This window comes from Schistocerca gregaria, chromosome 3, assembly GCF_023897955.1.
Source record: "Schistocerca gregaria isolate iqSchGreg1 chromosome 3, iqSchGreg1.2, whole genome shotgun sequence".
NCBI lineage: Eukaryota > Metazoa > Arthropoda > Insecta > Orthoptera > Acrididae > Schistocerca > Schistocerca gregaria.
In genome coordinates, this window is record NC_064922.1 from 915241002 (window position 1) to 915255433 (window position 14432).

Here is a 14432-nt window from a genome sequence, read left to right on the forward strand (position 1 = left end):
CATGAACTAACTGCTCGAAATAACATTCAGAGAAGGCATTTAGCACAATTTCGGATGATATTTTATACAAACCTCGGTAATTAGACTTGAATTTTTGCCAACATATCGAGGGAAAATTAAAGTCACCACCAACTATTATCGAAACCACCGAGGCGTCATCAGGTCGATCGGTCACTGAACCACAGATATGAGACGAGGCATCCAGGTCAGAGGGCGTAAGGTGTCGCCGCTGGTACTTCTTTGGAGACCGCTGCTTGCGCACCCGACCTTCGTTATTGGAAGACGGAAGGGAGTCATGACGTTCTGGCACAACAGACGTCGTAGGAACGCCGACTGTTGAAAGTTCCATCGAAGCGCCCGGAAAGTCGTCGGCGAGAATCGATGTGGTTGTAGGAGGGAGGGATGGAGGCGAGTCCGTTCCGTCAGACACCACAGATGGGCGGGTCACTTGTGAGATGGCGGCTATGTTGGTCGTCGATGGGTGGGTGGCGATGTGCAGACCGCCGCACAGGTGGTCCGCAGTACCGTTGGTGGAGTCTCGCTGGGCGTCTCAACTGGCAACGGTTGAGAGATGCGCCGCAGCAGTCATTCGGAACGGAGATGACTCCTTGCAACACGCAGAGCACGCCTTGGGTTGACTGTCGTATATAACGGTCACGGGACACCCATTGTTGTTTAAATAGGACGTATACGACTACGAAGGTCAACAGCGATGTGACACACCACTTTAAAACAGGGAGTGAACTGCATCCAGCGTTCTGTCGTGTGATCGTGAATAACGCCATAGGGCTGGAAGGCCACTCTTCCGAGGGCAGCTGGAAAGGCAGCTCAAAGACGCTTATGGTACGTATGCCCAACCCCATATATGCCACCGCGACCTCGCCAACGTTTCCATCAGAATGACAAAACCGTAGGCCATGTTCAGCAACCGAGCGAGGTGGCGCAGTGGTTAGCACACTGGACTTGTATTCGAGAGGACGACTTTTCAATCCCGCGTCCGACCATCCGGATTTAGGTTCTCCGTGACTTCCCTAAATCGTTTCAGGCGAATGCCGGGATGTTGCCTTTGAAAGGGCACGGCCGACGTCCTTCCGCATGCTTCCCTAATTCGATGAGACCGATGACCTCGCAGTTTGGTGTCCTCCCCGAAATCAACCCCAGCCCATGTTCAGCAGATTTCAAGACCCTGTCACGTGCCCTTATGGTCGACGACATATACGACTTTAAAATAACGTCCGACTGCTTAGCTGGGTGGTAACGTGCTCGCCTCCCATGCAAGCCGGTCTGAGTTCGATCCCCGGCCTAGTTGTAGATTTTTTCCGCTGATGGACTGGGTGTTGTGTTGTCCTCATCATCATTTCAACCTCATCACCGTCGCACAAGTTGCCAATGTGGCGACGGCTGAAATAAGACTTGCACTTGGCGGACGAACTTACCCGGATAGGGCCAACTGACCCTCGATGCCACACGCTCATTTCATTTTTTACGACACTACTACATATGGAAAGGCGTATCCCCAATATATCAGATGGTGGTATCGTCGCCTCATACGAATAAAGCGTTCTGTTGCATATATTCATTGTTAAAGGTGAATCGGAGTGTTGCTTTCCTGAAGCGGTTGGCGATGTTCCTGCTCACAAGCAAGCAGAGACTAAATCCACAAAGTAAACAAGGCAGGCTGAGCGCGTCGCAGGCGGAGGAACAGCGGGCGTCCGCACTGCTCGGTTTCCAAAGCCAGCCAGACTAATGCATGGGATACGAAGAAAATTTGATCACGGATTCACCCCTGTGCCGTCCAACATCATCACCACATAACCAGGACGCGGTGGAAAGGCAGATGCGCTAACCACTACACCATCCTGGCGGAATGGGTGTGCACGTCAGCGCGGACTACCCTAGCACTCCTTACTCCTCAATACAAATTACCACTCACGCATCAGCCCATTTGGTATTCGCCCTAACTCGAACAGCACTGCCCAGGCTACCCACCTGTATTGGAATAGCATCGCAGCATCGAACGAAACGGAGGAAACTGTCTGAAACCCAGGCACAGGTGCTTTAATCAGATGAAACTGTATGGTTCGAGAAACCTTCTTAGGCTTCAAAAATCTACGATGTATACAGTGTGTTACAAAAAGGTACGGCCAAACTTTCAGGAAGCATTCCTCACACACAAAGAAAGAAAATATGTTATGTGGTCATGTGTCCGGAAAAGCTACCTTTCCACGTTAGAGCTCATTTTATTACTTCTCTTAAAATCACATTAATCATGGAATGGAAACTCGCCTGGACCAACTGAATGATATGGAAATGCTGTGTGGCTAGGGCCTCCCGTCGTGTAGACAGTTCGCTTGGTGCAAGTCTTTCAAGTTGACGCGATTTCGGTGACTTGCTTGTCTGTGGGGATGAAATCATGATGATAAGGACAACACTACAGCCAGTCCATGAGAGGAGAAAGTCTCCGACGCAGCAGGGAACTGAAACCGGACCATTAGGTACGACATTCCGTCGCGGTGACCACTCAACTACCAGGAGCAGACAGCTGAATGATAAACGTGTGTAAGAAGTCTTGCCTTCATCGAGATACTAAGTCTATTATTCAGCTACATGTATGCTTAGAAATCCTTCCTACTTCCCGTGCAGTGCCCTACTTTCCTCGGCGGATTGTGATGGCACATCGTCTAGAGTCCCATGAAGGGGTTTCGATTACCGTAGAAAGGCAACCGGAATAACGGCTCACAGATGAAACCTATCACTGGAAATAGTCTATTTAAGTAGACTAAAGTGAAAGGGGCTGACAAAGAAAAACAAGTGCCTCTAGGTGGGTAGAATTTTCATTTTATCCTCAAATAATTTAACCGTTTATCAGTCCTCTAAAGTTGTTTTATGTGCAGAAAAATATACTTAAATTGAAATACAGGATAATGGGTCCAACGTTTCTTATAGAACCTCTGGTGAAATCCAGAAGATCCTCCTTAAGGAGTCGTTGTCGTAGATAGTAAATCATACATAGATTCATTTACATACAAAAGATATTTGGCCACTTCTGTGATAACTGTAACATAAAAGGAACTGTGACTTACTCTGACATCGTGTTCAGCAACAACCAACTGCAAGTACGGTGATGGTGGTCATATATGTACACTCCTGGAAATGGAAAAAAGAACACATTGACACCGGTGTGTCAGACCTACCATACTTGCTCCGGACACTGCGAGAGGGCTGTACAAGCAATGATCACACGCACGGCACAGCGGACACACCAGGAACCGTGGTGTTGTCCGTCGAATGGCGCTAGCTGCGCAGCATTTGTGCACCGCCGCCGTCAGTGTCAGCCAGTTTGCCGTGGCATAAGGAGCTCCATCGCAGTCTTTAACACTGGTAGCAGGCCGCGACAGCGTGGACGTGAACCGTATGTGCAGTTGACGGACTTAGAGCGAGGGCGTATAGTGGGCATGCGGGAGGCCGGGTGGACGTACCGCCGAATTGCTCAACACGTGGGGCGTGAGGTCTCCACAGTACATCGATGTTGTCGCCAGTGGTCGGCGGAAGGTGCACGTGCCCGTCGACCTGGGACCGGACAGCAGCGACGCACGGATGCATGCCAAGACCGTAGGATCCTACGCAGTGCCGTAGGGGACCGCACCGCCACTTCCCAGCAAATTAGGGACACTGTTGCTCCTGGGGTATCGGCGAGGACCATTCGCAACCGTCTCCATGAAGCTGGGCTACGGTCCCGCACACCGTTAGGCCGTCTTCCGCTCACGCCCCAACATCGTGCAGCCCGCCTCCAGTGGTGTCACGTCAGGCGTGAATGGAGGGACGAATGGAGACGTGTCGTCTTCAGCGATGAGAGTCGCTTCTGCCTTGGTGCCAATGATGGTCGTATGCGTGTTTGGCGCCATGCAGGTGAGCGCCACAATCAAAACTGCATACGACCGAGGCACACAGGGCCAACACCCGGCATCATGGTGTGGGGAGCGATCTCCTACACTGGCCGTACACCTCTAGTGATCGTCGGGGGAACACTGAATAGTGCACGGTACATCCAAACCGTCATCGAACCCGTCGTTCTACCATTCCTAGACCGGCAAGGGAACTTGCTGTTCCAACAGGACAATGCACGTCCGCATGTATCCCGTGCCACCCAACGTGCTCTAGAAGGTGTAAGTCAACTACCCTGGCCAGCAAGATCTCCGGATCTGTCCCCCATTGAGCATGTTTGGGACTGGATGAAGCGTCGTCTTACGCGGTCTGCACGTCCAGCACGAACGCTGGTCCAACTGGCGCCAGGTGGAAATGGCATGGCAAGCCGTTCCACAGGACTACACCCAGCATCTCTACGATCGTCTCCATGGGAGAATAGCAGCCTGCATTGCTGCGAAAGGTGGATATACACTGTACTAGTGCCGACATTGTGCATGCTCTGTTGCCTGTGTCTATGTGCCTGTGGTTCTGGCAGTATGATCATGTGATGTATCTGACCCCAGGAATGTGTCAATAAAGTTTCCCCTTCCTGGGACAATGAATTCACGGTGTTCTTATTTCAATTTCCAGGAGTGTATAACTATCAGGACACTGTAGACGTAGTTCTCCAGACACAGTATACAGGCAGAGAGATGTTTCACTCTTTTCTGTTACATTATCAGCTGTGACCTTCCCCATGAACCATGGACCTTGCCGTTGGTGGGGAGGCTTGCGTGCCACAGCGATACAGATGGCCGTACCGTAGGTGCAACCACAGCAGAGGGATATCTGTTGAGAGGCCAGACAAACGTGTGGTTCCTGAAGAGGGGCAGCAGCCTTTTGAGTAGTTGCAGGAGCAACAATCTGGATGATTGACTGATCTGGCCTTGTAAAATTAGCCAAAACGGCCTTGCTGTGCTGGTACTGCGAACGGCTGAAAGCAAGGGGAAACTACAGCCGTAATTTTTCCCGAGGGCATGCAGCTTTACTGTATGATTAAATGATGATGGCGTCCTCTTGGGTAAAATATTCCGGAGGTAAAATTGTCCCCCATTCAGAACTCCGGGCGGGGACTACTCAAGAGGACGTCGTTATCAGGAGAAAGAAAACTGGCGTCCAACGGTTCGGGGCGTGGAATGTCAGATCCCTTAATCGGGCAGGTAGGTTAGAAAATTTAAAAACGGAAATGGATAGGTTAAATTTAGATATAGTGGGAATTACTGAATTTTGGTGGCACGAGGAACAAGACTTTTGGTCAGGTCACTGCAGGGTTACAAACACAAAATCAAATAGGGGCAATGCAAGAGTAGGTTTAATAATGAATAGGAAAATTGGAATGCGGGTAAGCTACTACAAACAGCATAGTGAACGCACTATTGTGGACAAGATAGATACGAAGCCCACACCTACTACAGTAGTACAACTTTATATGACAACTAGCTCTGCAGATGATGAATAAATTGATGAAATGTATGTTGAGATAAAAGAAATTATTCAGGTAGTGAAGGGAGACGAAAATTTAATAGTCATGGGTGACTGAAATTCGTCAGTAGGAACAGGGAGAGAAAGAAACATAGTAGGTAAATATGAATTGGGGGGAAGAAATGATAGAGGAAGCCGTCTGGTAGAATTTAGCACAGAGCATAACTTAATCATAGCTAATACTTGGTTCAAGAATCATAAAAGAAGGTTATATACATGGAAGAATCCTGGAGATACTAAAAGGTATCAGATAGATTACATAATGGTAAGACAGAGATTTAGGAATCAAGTTTTAAATTGTAAGACATTTCCAGGGGCAGATGTGGACTCTGAACTGTAAATTAAAACTGAAGAAACTACAAAAAGGTGCTAAATTAAGGAGATGGGACCTGGATAGACTGGTAGAACCAGAGGTTGTAGAGTGTTTCAGGGAGAGCATAAGGGAACAATTGACAGGAATGGGGGAAAGAAATACAGTAGAAGAAGAATGGGTAGCTTTGAGATATGAAGTAGTGAAGGCCACAGACGATCAAGTAGGTAAAAAGACGAGGGCTAATAGAAATCCTTGGATAACATAAGAAATACCGAATTTAATTGATGAAAGGAGAAAATATAAAAACGCAGTAAACGAAGCAGGCAAAAAGGAATACAAACGTCTCAAAAATGAGATCGACAGGACGTGCAAAATGGCTAAGCATTGATAGCTAGAGGACAAATGTAATGATGTAGAGTCTTATCTCACTAGGGGTAAGATAGATACTGCCTACAGGAAAATTAAAGAGACCTTTGGAGGGAAGAGAACCACTTGTATGAATATCAAGAGCTCAGGCGGAAACCCAGTTCTAAGCAAAGAAGGGAAGGCGGAAAGGTGGAAGGAGTATATAGAAGGTTTATACAAGGGCGATGTACTTGAGGACAATATTATGGAAATGGAAGAGGATGTAGAGGAGGACGAAATGGGCGATAAGGTACTGCGTGAAGAGTTTGACCGGGCACTGAAAGACCTGTGTCGAAACAAGGCCCTCGGAGTAGACAACATTCCATTAGAACTACTGACGGCCTTGGGAGAGCCAGTCATGACAAAACTCTACCATCTGGTGAGTAAGATGTATGAGACAGGCGAAATACCCTCAGATTTCAGGAAGAATATAATAATTCCAATCCCAAAGAAAGCAGATGTGAAAATTACGGGACTATCAGATTAATAATTCAGAACTGCAAAATACTAACGCGAATTCATTACAGAGGAATGGAAAAACTGGTATAAGCGGACCTCGGGGAAGATCAGTTTGGATTCCGTAGAAATGTTGGAACACGTGAGGCAATACTAACCTTACGACTCATCTTAGAAGAAAGATTAAGAAAAGGCAAACCTACGTTTCTAGCATTTGTAGACTTAGAGAAAGCTTTTGACAATGTTAACTGGAATACTCTCTTTCAAATACTGAAGGTGGCAGGGGTAAAATACAGGGAGCGAAAGGCTATTTACGTTTTGTACAGAAACCACATGGCAGTTATAAGAGTCGAGGGACATGAAAGGGAAGCAGTGGTTGGAAAGGGAGTGAGACAGGGCTGTAGCCTCTCCCCGATGTTATTCAATCTGTATATTGAACAAGCAGTAAAGGAAACAAAAGAAAAATTCGGAGTAGGTATTAAAATTCATGGAGAACAAATAAAAACTTTGAGGTTCGCCGATGACATTGTAATTGTGTCAGAGACGGCAAAGGACTTGGAAGAGCAGTTGAACGGAATGGACAGTGTCTTGAAACGAGGATATAAGATGAACATCAACAAAAGCAAAACGAGGATAATGGAATGCAGTCAAATTAAATCGGGTGATGCAGAGAGAATTAGATTAGGAAATGAGACACTTAAAGTAGTAAAGGAGTTTTGCTATTTAGGGAGTAAAATAACTGATGATGGTCGAAGTAGAGAGGATATAAAATGTAGACTGACAATGGCAAGGAAATCGTTTCTGCAGAAGAGAAATTTGTTAACATCGAGCATAGATTTAAGTGTCAGGAAGTTGTTTCTCAAAGTATTTGTATGGAGTGTAGCCTTGTATGGAAGTGAAAAATGGACGACAACTAGTTTGGACAAGAAGAGAATAGAAGCTATCGAAATGTGGTGCTACAGAAGAACGCTGAAGATTAGATGGGTAGATCACATAACTAATGATGAAGTATTGAATAGAGTTGGGGAAAAGAGGAGTATGTGGCACAACTTGACAAAAACGAGGAACCGGTTAGTAGGACATGTTCTGAGGCATCAAGGGATCACAAATTTAGCATTGGAGGGCAGCGTGGAGGGTAAAAATGGTAGAGGGAGACCAAGAGATGAATACACTAAGCAGATTCAGAAGGATGTAGGTTGCAGTAAGTACTGGGGGATGAAGAAGCTTTCACAGGATAGAGTAGCATTGAGAGCTGCATCAAACCAGTCTCTGGACGGAAGACCACAACAACAACAACATGTGTTGTGAATAAATTAGCAAGTTTCTTAAAAACTTAAAATAAACGTCTTACACAGGGTGTTCTAAAAAGGACTTTAGAACTTTAAAAATTCATGTAAAATTACTGAAAGAAGATACAGAGCTGGGTTTAGTGTTATTTTGTAGGGAAATACGTCAAGTTTTTTTTTACCTTAAACTAGGGATGTTGTATGCTTCTTCTGTTGGTTATCCTGCACACGTCCCATCGGAAGCCAATTTCTTCCCAAACTCGCTGTAACAATGCAAGTGTAAATTGCTCAGTGGAGATGTAAATTCTTATTCTAAGTTCAGGTAGAGCACCTGGCACAGGAGGTACAAACACTATATCCTAGATGAATCCCCATAAGACGAAAATAGAGTGGTGTCAGTTCTGGGCAACATAGAGCCAAGCAATTGGCTCATCAAGACCAATTCATTGATCTGGAAAGCGGTCACTGAGAAAATCCCGGACGGCAGCCAAGTAGGGGGGTGGTGCAACATCTTGCATAAATGAAACATTTCTGTTCTTTGTCATTCTCGTCGATCTATGGTATCACAAATAGTTGTAACGTAGCCAGGTACAATACTCCGTTGTTGTGGATCTCTCACGAAAAAAAAACACAAGCCATACATTTTGTTTTTACTCAATGCACAAAATTATCATGAACCTACTGCAATGTCCGATGTGGATTGTCACTACCCTAAATATTACAGTTATTTGTCTGAACTTCGATTCTTCAAACCAAAACACATAGCTACCACGCACGGGTCCGCGAAAGGCAGCCGACGGCGTGGACACGCGGTTTGAGGTTCTATTTCGCGGACTGCGCGGCCCCTCCCGACGGAGGTTCGAGTCCTCCCTCCTCGGGCATGGATGATTGTGTGTGTTGTTCTTAGCATAAGTTATTTTAAGTAGTGTGTAAGTATGGGGACCGATGACGTCAGCAGTTTTCTCCCTTGGCAATTCACACACACAGCAAAGGCAGCCATCGTTAACGCAACTGCCGCTAGCGCTCCTTACGGTGTGATTCGGCACTAGCGATGTACGCGAGTCAAAACTTGATGTATATTCCTACAAATTGTCACTACAATCACCTTTGTAGGTATTATAAATTAATTTATATGAATTTTCAAAGTTGTTAAGTCCTTTTTCAAACAGCCTGTATAATGGGCTGAGAGTGCGAAAAACGCCAGTAAAAATAACACCAAGAAGTTTCATACGGAATATAACTTTGTGTGACTTAAAGGCCAATTTGAAGTATCTAATTGAAATGTACGTAGATAAGTGGCTAAAACTGATTTATTAAATATGTCTTGTACAGCAAACAGAAGATATCATTGGTAAAGGAGGCACTTAGAACACGTATTTGAGTATAGCAAACTTCAGCAAAAGTAGCTGAAAATACATGAATAGAACTGACTCATTACACGAAAAGTGACACTTTAAACATAGATTTACGGGTCTGTGGAAGTTACGAGGCCATGCTGAAAAGTAATGCCTTCGCATCTTTTATTTTGTTCTCAATATCGGTTGAGGTATTACATTTCACACGTATGAGTCGCTTCTACATCTACATCTACATCTACATGTACATCTACATGACTACTCTGCAATTCACATTTAAGTGCTTGGCAGAGGGTTCATCGAACCACTGAAGTAAGCTGCACTCTCCGTTAGAGGGCTCCGAATTGTAGCGAGTAATACGGCGATGTGTAACGTACTGTGTCGGTGCGTAAAACACAGAGTGCAGTAACTGAGTTTCGAATTCGAAGAGTTCGTCCATGCACGGAGCACCCCCCTTCAGCATGACAACTGCACAACGCACACGAGCGCTGCAAACAATCCGAAGCTTTGCGTCCACTGTCATCGATCATCCTCCGTACACTCCCGACTTTGTCCCATGCGACTGTCACCTGTTTCCAAAACTTGAAGAACACTCTCGAGGACTTCACTTCGACAGTGATAAAGCCGACTGGTGTGGCCGAGCGGTTCTAGGCGCTATAGCCTGGAACCGCGCGACCGCTACGGTCGCAGGTTCGAATCCTGCCTCGGGCATGGATGTGAGTGATGTCCTTAGGTTAGTTAGGTTTAAGTAGTTCTAAGTTCCATGGGACTGATGACCTAAAAAGTAAGTCCCATAGTGTTCAGAGCAATTTTTTTGACAGTGATGAAGCATTGTAAGCACAAATGGGGCTGTGACTCCGTCAACAGAATCAAACGTTCTACAGTGATAGTATCGACAAACTGGCCTGGCACTGGTAGAAATTTCTTTGTCGCACGGGTAAATATGTTGAGAAATGTGTAAACATGAAAAATAAGGATGTGGAACTTAAATAAAATTTTTTATCTGGGAAACTTTAAGAGGTTTCACATACAATAATTCTCTGGCATTTCTTTCCAGCAAGACTTTGTATAAAAAATATCTTGGAGTATTTGAAAAAAAATGGTTCAATGGCTCTGAGCACTATGCGACTTAACTTCTGAGGTCATCAGTCGCCTAGAACTTAGAACTAATTAAACCTAACTAACCTAAGGATATCACACACATCCATGCCCGAGGCAGGATTCGAACCTGCGATCGGAGCGGTCTCTCCGTTCTAGACTGTAGAGCCTAGAACCGCACGGCCACTATGACCGGCGTAGTATTTGAATATTTAATAATAATAACCTCGAGATGACAATTTAATTTAGTCAGTAGTAACACAGTAATCGTATAAGGAGCGTACTAATACTAAAGAAACTTTTAGTTACTGAGACAGTGAGAATTATGTGCAAAACACATAAAATTTAAAATGGACGCCTGATAGCGAAAGATGGTCTTGAATGGAAAGTTTATCTACACACTTTAAGTAGAAAAAACAGTAGGGAGGGAGTTTCAAATGACACAGCGAGAAAGAAATGCTACTGTACATAGGTAGAAGGAGAAATTATACAGGCGACGGAGGACATACAACTGAAACCTTTTCAGAAGGTACGAGTGTGGTGAATGGAAGTCTTACATGCTCCTCCTTACTGCAATAACACTGTAATATATTACTGACGATATGCCATGCAGAAGGGATACAATATGAAACCAGTGACAGTAACAGTACGATGATCTGGGATGGGGCCTCAGAGGGGTATGCACAGTTGGCTAGAATTTCAAGTGAACTCCGAAAAAGTTTGAATCATTGAGAGTTTGATTTAAAAAAAAAGAAAAGAGTGTGATTGATCAAATATAAATCAAGAAGTCGAACTACGAGAATCTACATCTACATCTACATCCATACTCCGCAAGCCACCTGACGGTGTGTGGCGGAGGGTACCCTGAGTATCTCTATCGGTTCTCCCTTCTATTCCAGTCTCGTATTGTACGTGAAAAGAAGGATTGTCGGTATGCTTCTGTGTGGGCTCTAATCTCTCTGATTTTATCCTCATGGTCTCTTCGCGAGATATACGTAGGAGGGAGCAATATACTGCTTCCCTCTTCGGTGAAGGTATGTTCTCGGAGCTTTAACAAAAGCCCGTACTGAGCTACTGAGCGTCTCTCCTGCAGAGTCTTCCACTGGAGTTTATCTGTCATCTCCGTAACGCTTTCGCGATTACTAAATGATCCTGTAACGAAGCGCGCTGCTCTCCGTTGGATCTTCTCTATCTCTTCTATCAACCCTATCTGGTGCGGATCCCACACTGCTGAGCAGTATTCAAGCAGTGGGCGAACAAGCGTACTGTAACCTACTTCCTTTGTTGTCGGATTGCATTTCCTTAGGATTCTTCCAATGAATCTCAGTCTGGCATCTGCTTTACCGACGATCAACTTTATATGATCATTCCATTTTAAATCACTCCTAATGCGTACTCCCAGATAATTTACGGAAATAATTGCTTCCAGTTGCTGACCTGCTATTTTGTAGCTAAATGATAAGGGAGCTATCTTTCTATGTATTCGCATCACATTACATTTGTCTACTTTGAGATTCAATTGCCATTCCGTGCACCATGCGTCAATTCGCTGCAGATCCTCCTGCATTTCAGTACAATTTTCCATTGTTGCAACCTCTCGATACACCACAGCATCATTTGCAAAAAGCCTCAGTGAACTTCCGATGTCATCCACCAGGTCATTTATGTATATTGTGAATAGCAACAGTCCTATGACACTCCCCTTTCCTTTCGCGAAATAGAGTTAAAAATCTTAGTTTAGTTTCAATACCATTCGTATCTCTTACAAGGCAAGAACTACCGTTTAAGTTAAAGTTTCCTTTTTCCGTTTCATGAAATTTAATGTATTTTGACACTGAAAGACAATGGCACATAAAATTTGCGCAGATACTGAAGAATCATGAATGTTTTACATCTTCTCATTTTCACCCTACATGCCAGTGCCTCAACAGCCTGTTTCTTTTCTGCGAGAGTCGAGAACGTGTATTTCTATGAACACATGTCTGCAACTATTTTATGTACGTACTGTCGTAGATATTGTATATCTGCGTAACTAAAGATGCGTCACCGCGCGAAGCGGTCGCGTGGTTAGAGGCGTCACGGCCCCTCCCGCCGGATGTTCGAGTTCTCCCTCGGGCATGGGTGTGTGTTGTTCGTAGCGTAAGTCAGTCTAAAGTAGTGTGTGAGTCTAGGGACTGTTGACCTCAGCAGTTTGGTCCCTTAGGAATTGACAGACATTTGAACATTTTGGAAGAAGTGTCACGAAGAACTGAACGTCGAAAAAAATATGGAAACGGTTCTTACTACCAGGTGCTAGATAGCGGCCAACTTGGAATTCTACAGTGTTCGTGGACGGAAGGTTATGTCTATTGCTTCGATTTATATCGCATATACGAAAATGCGCGTGATATCTTCCTACTGGCGTGGACTGGGCGGTTTTTTTTAGATTAGAGGGTCTCGGGAAAACACAAGATGGGCTACAGTCACAAGTGGTGCTGGCTGAACACAAGAAGAACACAGATACAGGAGCCATTGGTGTAGCAGTTGTAAACTGTCTTAGCTGTGTTGGGAAAGTACCAGAGATCCAAGCGCTAACAGAAAGCACTGATGCTCAAATCGTTACAGGCACTGAAAGCGGGCTAAAGCCGGATATAAGCTCAGCCGAAATTTTTGCTAAGTACCTAACGGTGTTCCGAAAAGGTAGGCTAAACACGGTTGGCGGTGGCGTGTTGTTGCTGTCAGAAGTAGTTTAACTTGTCGCGAAATTGAAGTAGATCCTTCCTGTGAGTTAGTATGGGCAGAGGTCATTGTTGGCAACCGGAATAAAATAAAAATTGGATCCTTTTACCGACCTCCCAGTTCAGATGACGCAGTTGCTGAAAGGTTCAAAGAAAACTTGAGTTTGATGTCAAACACGTAGCCGACTCATACGATAATAGTTGGTGGTGACTTTAATTTACCCTCGAAGAGGATCACAATGTTACTTTCGCAGGCGGACCAGCAGTGCGAAGCCTGCGCAAACCAACAGTCTGGAAAAACTCCGCCCCACCTGCGGCTCGGCTGTTCTACCGTCGCCATACGCAGTGTTTGCGTTGGATCGTATGGACACTTCTGAGGTGCCGACGACATCGGCATGGAGTGACAATGTCGAGCAAGCACCGGAACCCGCGCAGGTGTCTGTGGCACACCCTGCAAGCGGTGCTACCTACTGCCGACATTTTGTTGCTTACCGGTAGAATTCCTCCCTGCTGCGGTCCGCAGCATCAGATATGTCGAGTGGCTACAATTAATATCAGCAACGTTAGTACCCAGGTGAAACTCCAAAATGATTTGGGCTTCAGATAATAACGTCCCGTTGCTTCAAGACGTGCCAACCTGCCGGATGTGGCCAGTTACGTCTCTTACCCCTCTCCTCGTGGCGTCTTTGGACGCGGAGCAGCCACGTATGTTCGTGAGGACATATCAGTTGAAGACGTCATGTACTTGCAAATATGTATTCGCTGTCTTCCTCTTGTCATAGAAGGGACAGACCTCGATTTTACTCAGAGGAGATCAATCTCCTCTTTCCAGGCCGTTATGAATATTGTATGGTTGGCACGGGCTCCAATTGTGTATGACATCGCTAGAACCAACAACCACACCTCAACCCTTTTCTAGGAACTGTGCTTTGTCGTCCGCGACGCTGTGGCAAGGCCCACTCCATGCCCTTGCCCTGCCATTGATGATGATGGTGATGGTGATGATGATGTTTGGTTTGTGGGGTGCTCAGCTGTGTGGTTAGCAGCGCCTGTACAAATACGCAACCTTTGCTCTGTCCAATCTCGCCGCTTACATGAATGATGATTAAATGATGAGGCCAACACAAACACCCAGTCATCATGTGGCTGGTGAAAATTCCTGACCCCACTAGGAATCGAACCCGGGACCCCCTGCTCTGGAAGCGAGAGCGCGACCGTGAGGCCACGAGGTGTGAACCCCTGCCATTGAGCCACAGGTGACCTCCACCTATTTATATCCCGCCATCCCTACCTCCTATATCCTTAACAGGAACAGGCAGTTTTCCCCAACGCTTTTTCTGATGTTATGCTGATT

General features: G+C 45.6%; 1 protein-coding gene across 1 annotated transcript in view; it reads left to right on the forward strand.

The window, feature by feature from the left end:
* Window positions 1-14432, forward strand: part of LOC126355479 (probable serine/threonine-protein kinase nek3) — a 36265-nt gene that overhangs the window by 4193 nt on the left and 17640 nt on the right. The window lies entirely within an intron of this gene.